Source organism: Seriola aureovittata, chromosome 23 (genome assembly GCF_021018895.1).
Source record: "Seriola aureovittata isolate HTS-2021-v1 ecotype China chromosome 23, ASM2101889v1, whole genome shotgun sequence".
Classification (NCBI taxonomy): domain Eukaryota; kingdom Metazoa; phylum Chordata; class Actinopteri; order Carangiformes; family Carangidae; genus Seriola; species Seriola aureovittata.
This window is the reverse complement of record NC_079386.1, coordinates 8,806,592-8,813,852: the sequence shown is the minus strand read 5'-3', so window position 1 is coordinate 8,813,852 and position 7,261 is coordinate 8,806,592. Positions and strand designations below refer to the sequence as shown.

At 40.7% G+C, this 7,261-nt stretch overlaps 2 long non-coding RNA genes across 2 annotated transcripts; both read right to left on the bottom strand.

Annotated features, from left to right (window-relative positions):
- Window positions 1-418: 418 nt before the first annotated feature.
- On the bottom strand, window positions 419-2,456 carry LOC130164718 (uncharacterized). The gene is made up of 4 exons (XR_008826650.1): window positions 2,331-2,456; window positions 1,613-1,727; window positions 1,344-1,440; window positions 419-1,176 (listed from the first exon to the last, which is right to left on the bottom strand). It is a non-coding gene; the product is annotated as an uncharacterized LOC130164718 (long non-coding RNA).
- A 2,760-nt stretch (window positions 2,457-5,216) lies between these two features.
- Window positions 5,217-6,850, bottom strand: LOC130164755 (uncharacterized). Its single transcript, XR_008826655.1, has 2 exons — window positions 6,439-6,850; window positions 5,217-6,072 (listed from the first exon to the last, which is right to left on the bottom strand). It is a non-coding gene; the product is annotated as an uncharacterized LOC130164755 (long non-coding RNA).
- Between the last annotated feature and the right edge of the window lie 411 nt (window positions 6,851-7,261).

Below are 7,261 nucleotides of genomic sequence, written 5' to 3'. Positions count from 1 at the left end.
AACATGTCTGACAGCAACAGTAATCTTTAGTTAAAGATTAAACTGTGCAGTTTTCTACACTACACTGTTGTCAAGCTCCACATTATATGCAATAAGTGACATGTTATAAATTACCTATGTTATATGCGCTTGATATGTAGCCAAGCTTACTTCTTACCCACCTTAGCTCCACTGCCTGTCAGTGTTTTAATTTCATAAGCTTTATATTTTGGTGAATGTTACCATTTTTCTCTATATTTTGGATAGGTGCTCCTGTGGAAACTGTGCAACCATGCCCACAGAAGCTGAGAATATCTGCTGCTAGGAGATACCACAGGTAGCATTCTCACTGGACAAACTAATCACTAATTTGTTTTGATTACATTACATTAATAATAAACCATAGCATTTACCATTTGCAATTCACTGTAGGTTACCAGACGGCTATGGGAGATCGACAAAGATTTACCATGTATGGTAGACCGTCCTGGGTTGGAGCTGCTCTGCCTCAATGTGTACTCCCTCCACAATCCCTGCAACATGTACCGCGCTGACTACGGTCCTTTATGGTTGAGAGGAATACACCAGTACGTTTTGCTTCTTTGTTAAAACATAGTTTCAATCTAAATAAAAGATGTTAGGCAGTCTTGTTTTACTTCAGTGCACATTATTTTACAATGGTAATAACACACCACAAATAGAGTAACACACCCTCAAATGAATTAGTTTAGCTGCTCTTTGATTTGTAAAGTTCTTCTATCAGCAGATAGTGTGCATATAATATATGAATTCAGAGGAGTCATTTCTTTAGTAACAATCAAGTATTTATTTACATCAAATGAGGCACTGTAGGATTCACTGGATCCATAAAAAAATTTGTGAGACACATCATAGATATATGTTTGCAAGACTAAATGCCCTGTCCAGTTGTTTTAGTCAGTACAGGTATCTAGCCTATAGGAGCTTTGTGAGCTGGTGCTGGGGCTTCCTTGGTCGCAGAATCTGGGTCGTCATTCCAGCCTGCGTGATCCTGCGCATCCATGCCGAGTTTCCTGACGCCACATGCCAGTACGTGGGTTTTAGACTGCCCCATGATAGAACCGGGACACAGAGCTGGATATGACCTCCTCCTTCTCCTCTCAGGCCGCTCAAACTGTGCAGTGAGGTCCTCTGGGATGGGGATGGCCAAAGCAGCTTCTGTGTTTTTTACAAAACAATGACTGAAAGTCTGTTTCTAACTACCTCCTGACATTTTCTTTACTGTATTTTGTTGTTGATGGAACTGTCATAACATTATACGTGCAATACTTAATACAATGTGTACAAAACATTTTTTTGTTGAAAAATAAAATAATATAACACACCTTTGGAAATTGGACCTTGAACAGTGGTTCTCCTTCTTTTGTTTGGGCTTGTGGTCGGTCAGCATTTTCATTGTAGTACGTGGCAGCCAGGTAGAGTCTGGAGGTACAGTAAAGAGAAAATCAAAGATGTTAATGTTGACAGAAACCTTAGCCTACACAATCTAACAAGTTCTAAGTAACCACAGCTTCATTTACCTGCACATTATTCCAAGACTGATAAATGACTGTTAGGTTTATCAAAAGTAGATGCACTTCAGATGGCTACAGACCTGTACTTCTGATGTGAGGCTGAAGAGTCTTCAAGGATAACTGTGTGCCTACAGTGGGTCAGTCAGGCATGCAACATCCCTTGTTGCAGGAAGCTGTATAGATGCACTTGATGTGCTGGCATGAACAGAGGAAACAGAGGCAGTAGTTATGGCAACAGTTGCAAGCAGTGCAAAAATGATAACAACAAATGCACTCAAATATGTGTAAATTGGGTTGTCAATAGCTTGTAAATGCTGCAAATAGCTCACTATATGTGCAAAATGCAAAAAATGTGTATTACAGACTATACCCTTGGACATATCCCCTTAACTCTGCGCTTATCTAGATATTCCCTACAGGCACTGTATCTGTAAACATGATATAAACTTTAAAACGGCCATCATAAGGCATGACTCTCACAAATAACTTTCACAGCACTAATAAACAAGCCCGGACACCTATGCTAATCACTACAGAGCCTATTTTTAGTCCGAATTTTGCCGGCTCGACTTTACAGACAGCTAAAAAGCCTTTAAAGTATAATACATTTAACAGGGTGGCTCTAATCAATGTCACACGGCGATACCAAGCAGAAGAATTACATACAATCTGTACCCCGCTATACCCGGCTGCGTGTCGACGACGCTAAACGTTAGCCACATTAGCTGCCATGCTAACAACACACGCAACAGGCTCTCGTGAACATACAGTAAAGCAACGTAAAATGGTAAAACTTACAGCTCCCAAGTTCAAAGTTGGGTCACGGACAGTCGGTACTGATCCAAGCTTTATCTTGAGACTTGTAGCAAATCCTGCATTGTACTGGCCCTTGTTGAGAAAGCAGTCCGAGGTGAAATGGTTAGCACACACGTACAACACTTTCGGAGTTGGAGCGGGTACATTTCCATCAAAAATAAAATTAATCCACCGGGTCTTCAGATCCACGGGCGTAGGGATTAAAAAAAGACTTCTGTGTTGGTTTGTGCAGCCAACAACAAAGCAACTACTGTGTTTCGCTCGTACCTTCGACATTGTTCTACCGAAAGCTAGTGTTCGCGAGGGAAGTAACGATACCGTCTGCAACACGGACTCAGTGGGCGGAACACACACCTAGCTCGGGGAGTGTCACCCACCCGGGGGGAGGTGGCATCGCCCTTCTTGACGACATCAGGGGAAAATCTCCAATTCGCCCGTTTGAGCACACATTTCTTGAAAGGTGGAGAAAGCAAAAGACGGAGAGGATGGACTTTTCTCATGTTTGGGGGGTTCGTAGACATGCCAGGGACACATACTACTGATAGAAAACCATGGAAAAGTGCATTTTGCATAATATGTCCCCTTTAAGTCTAGTCAGTGCTTTATTGCATCACTGCATATTCCATGCCTAACTGGACTGTAATGCTTTTTAAAAGAGAACACAGTGATAAAGATTCTTACTGTGTGATTACAAAGGCAAAGCTTTCAACTTAGTGGTGCTTTCTTTCTTTGCTGTTTGGCATGGTGCTTAATGCAACAAAAAAAATCCTGAGTCCTGAAAAGTAAAATGAGTTGTTCTGTGGTTGATTTGCTCTCAATCAAGACAGGCTGTAGCCTCTGTACATGAAAGGCTGTTTAATCACTGTTTTTGTATATAAAGTGTGTATCTTTATAGCTAATTTGCATCTCTACCATCTCCATGAGGTTTGGAGAATCTGCCTAAGGGGTGTGTTAATTATGTCTAATTTTACACTCCGTCTTTTTGAGAGGGACCCAATTTGGTGTCTGGCCCCCTTAGCTTCCTTAACCTGCCATTTACCACTCATCACTACAAAGTAAACAGCCTGAACAATAGATAATCAGAGAGGGGACTGATGAGGAGAGTGTGGCAGATGCGGCTCTGCATTGCAGATATCTGCTGCCTCTGCTTCAAATCAATCGGCAATTAGCGCCATTTCACCGCAGCTGTTATGGAGCGATTTATTTCACTGGAGTGATCCCCTTTTCTGAGCGCCCCAAACATAATTGCAGAACCCTCCAAGGCCTTGGTGAAAGAAAGAGAGAAATGACAAGGGTGAGAGGGAGAGAGATGGATGGAGAGAGAAATAGTGCATGAGAAAGGGAAAGGATGAGACTGATGGAGGGGGGGGAATGCAATGACTGAATTATCTGAGTCCAACAGCACAGGAGACTGCTGCTCTGAATTGTAGTTGATGTTTCAACAGCTGAGCGCCTTTTCAGAGCTCAGGCTTGATAGTGTTCTTTGAAAGTATGGAAGAAAACAAATGCAAATTCCATATTACTTCCTCTCTCAGAGAGTGTAAGTTAAAATTGGAGAACATAGGATCCTCTGTTCTCTGTTCAACAGAATATTGCTCTGGTGAAACATCGGGCTGGTTAGTCTCATAAATATGTCTAGTAATGCATTGGCTTACTTTAATATTCTCCATGGTGCATACTGCACACACAATAAACCACATATTGACATGAAGAAGTATGGAGATGCTCTTCTGTCCTACTCTCCACACCAACAACCCTAAACCTGCATTAATTGATTTTCTGGCCACTTGTGGGCAGCACAATAATCTGTAAGCCAAACATTGTCACTTCATAAAACTGACATTGCAAACGTGTTAGCAAACAATTGGCTTTTTACACATCAAGCAGACATGAAGCAGCATGGGGATTTGTTTGGAGTTGTGTTTCAGGCAAGCAGACAAATGTAGCTCTCCAGCAACTCCTCAAGGAAATACTGTGTCTGGCTCTTCAGCAGCTAAAGGCTCCACCAGCTCGTCATCGAGTTCGTCTCTTTGTTGTTCAGTGCTGAGCAGGTAGTGTACAGTAGGTTTATCAATGTTTTTTTGCTGAAAACAGCTGCCTGGTGAGGCTGAAAACATGGTCGATGAGAGCGGTGACAACAATTACATGCAGGCTGTAAAACAATGTGCAGAAAGATGCTAAAGTGGTCCACAGAGCCAAGAGAAACTGGCGAGTTGCCACTTTGTGGGTATGTCACTACAAGCAACTCCTCTCAGATATACAGTCATTTGATCAATTGTTAATATAAATATATTGCTTATAGGAGTTTTGATTTAAAATAGTAATAGATATGTGTGGAACTTTTTTTTTTTTTTAAATATATATTTTGACTTAGCATGTTCGAGGAAAGGAAAACTGGTACCTGAGCATGGATGCTAATAGTCAATAGATACATAAAACATAGCATCTTTTTCCTGCAGTTAAAAAGCCAAGTCCTTACCTCAGACAGCACACAGAGGTACAATTTCATCTGAGAAATCACACACAGTGCCAGACCGTTTAGCGACCACAACCTACAATTATGGCTGGCCTTAAGTCATATTGTCCAAGAAGTCTTTATGGAAGGAATGTAGTCTCTATGGAAATGCTTTTATATACAGTAATGGGGGATATGATTGCATAGCAAGGTTGGACGGAGTGAACACAAGGTATAATAATCAAAATGTTGATTTTCCATGAAATCAGTTAGTTCATGGGGATGTCTGCAATATCACACAAGGAAATAAAACATAACTGCCATTTATTGATCCTCCACTAGCAGGATAGGTTCAAAGGATGTATAACGTACAAACCGTGAATAAAGTAAAAAAAAAAAATTCTCAGGCACCCTTTCAGATTATTTTGTGTGACAAAGATTTTACTATGATTGACATACCCCCACATGGAAATGATGCGGAAAAAGTAACATGTTCTGAACTTGACATCTACATCGAGTCATCATCTCGATTACATTTTTCAGTGTGATAACCAGGAGCCCTTAAAGCAGGGCTGCAATGAACAACATGCATGTAACATACTGTTACTATGACAGCAAGAAATGCTAATCCCTCGTCACATCAGCAATGCACTTTGAATACTATGTGCTATGTGTGTGTGATATCCTTCCCTTCTATCTCCATCCCTTCTCTCATCATCATCCCGTCCCATCAATGATTGTCTTTGAAACTCAAACCCTTATCAGCAGGTCCCTGAAAAAGTATGAAATGAAGTTCTCACAAGAAATGTTGATAACATGTCAACTGACTGCCAACACGCTTCTGCTTTAATCTGCTGGAGTGAGAAAAGTACTACTTAAACAATTTCTTACTTTCTCCTCTTTTCCCTCTGCTCACTTCAAACAACAAATGCATTCTGTTCCGTCTTGGATGTACAACAAAAAGGATAGAGTAATGCTAAAAATTGAATTGCATAAGACAATCAAAGGCTTTTTATGATGATGCTGGCAATACGATTTTACTGTTTTCTGTAAAATCTAAAAAGGTGCATGTAATCTTTTTATAGGGGTGAAGCAGTTTTGTTTTTCACATGCCCTCTCTCCAAGAGGGATGTTCTCAGTCAGAACTTCACAACTGGCTCTTGGTGTTTTCTTCTTGGAAGTCCACTTACGATGACAAAAGTAGCCGTCTGCCAAGATGTATGGCCTCAAATTATGTCCCGAGTTTTTCCCTGGCTGTTGCTGATGACACTTTGGGAGGAAAGTGATAGCAAGTTGTGAGAAAGCAAAGTGGCTGGGCTTTATGACCTATTGCCTTGTCTGCCATCTGCAGGGATCAATTAGTCTTCCTTGTGTAAAAGCTGAGAGCAGAAAAAGCTCAAAAATATATACTTTCTCCAGAGTAATAACAGGGTTTTCACTTGCCTCTAGGCAGTGAAGCACTGAAGCTCTCTGTGCTTGTCAGACTTGGGGCTCATGATACAGGGTGTCCATAGTATTGTACACAAATATAAGAAAGACAAATGTCTTCTTACCCAAGCCGAAATACTAATAAGCTAATTGTAAAGCTTTCTTATTTAACTCAGCTATAATTTATCTCAACTCCAGTTCTCTTACCCAGAAAAGCATGTCCCCCGCTGTTGTGTCTGGAAAGCTGTGATTGACTTCAGGAGGACTGGAGTGGAGGCTGTTGAGCTGACACCATCAAAGCACCATATTTAATGGATCACACCCAAGAGGTAAACATGTATCTTTCTAGTGAGAGTCTTTTCCCATGCTATATGTTCACTCTCAACATCACAAAGTCCATCTTGTGAGCTAAATAATCAATGGCTCCCCTTCTGGCAGCCTCAGGGCTATCTGGCTGAGGACAGGGGGAGGGAAACATTGCCTGTTTGCTCTGTGAAAAAAACAAAAAAAACAAAAAAAAACAGTCAGTAGCATTTTTGATCCTTGAGGGCGAGCGAGGACAGAACCATTTTCTTCCTTTACCAACTTCCTCTCCCTTGGGTGACAACTTGTCAGTGGCATCAAGAGGACAGATGTTAATTGAGAGTGACACCCCGAGATGTTCCTTTGAAAAGGGTCATTGCAGTGGGTAATAACTGCAGTTTATCAATCTTGAAAATATTTTTCAATCTACAGACTCAGTGTTTTGGCAGTTGAAAGAAAGTATTTTAGTAGAATCTATCTAAACTGTAAGGTCATTAAAAAATATATAACAATAAATACAAAAATAGCGCATGTTTGTTGTACCGAGATTCTACGACGCAATATAAACATACTGTCATGTTCTCCTTTCCTTCAATCCTACTGTCCTCTTAAATCTACAGTACATTTAATGTTTCAATTTAGTGAAGATCATGGCAACAGAATATCATGATTTCTACAGACATGGAAATACACACAAACGCCTGTGTATGTAAAGTACTAACAAACA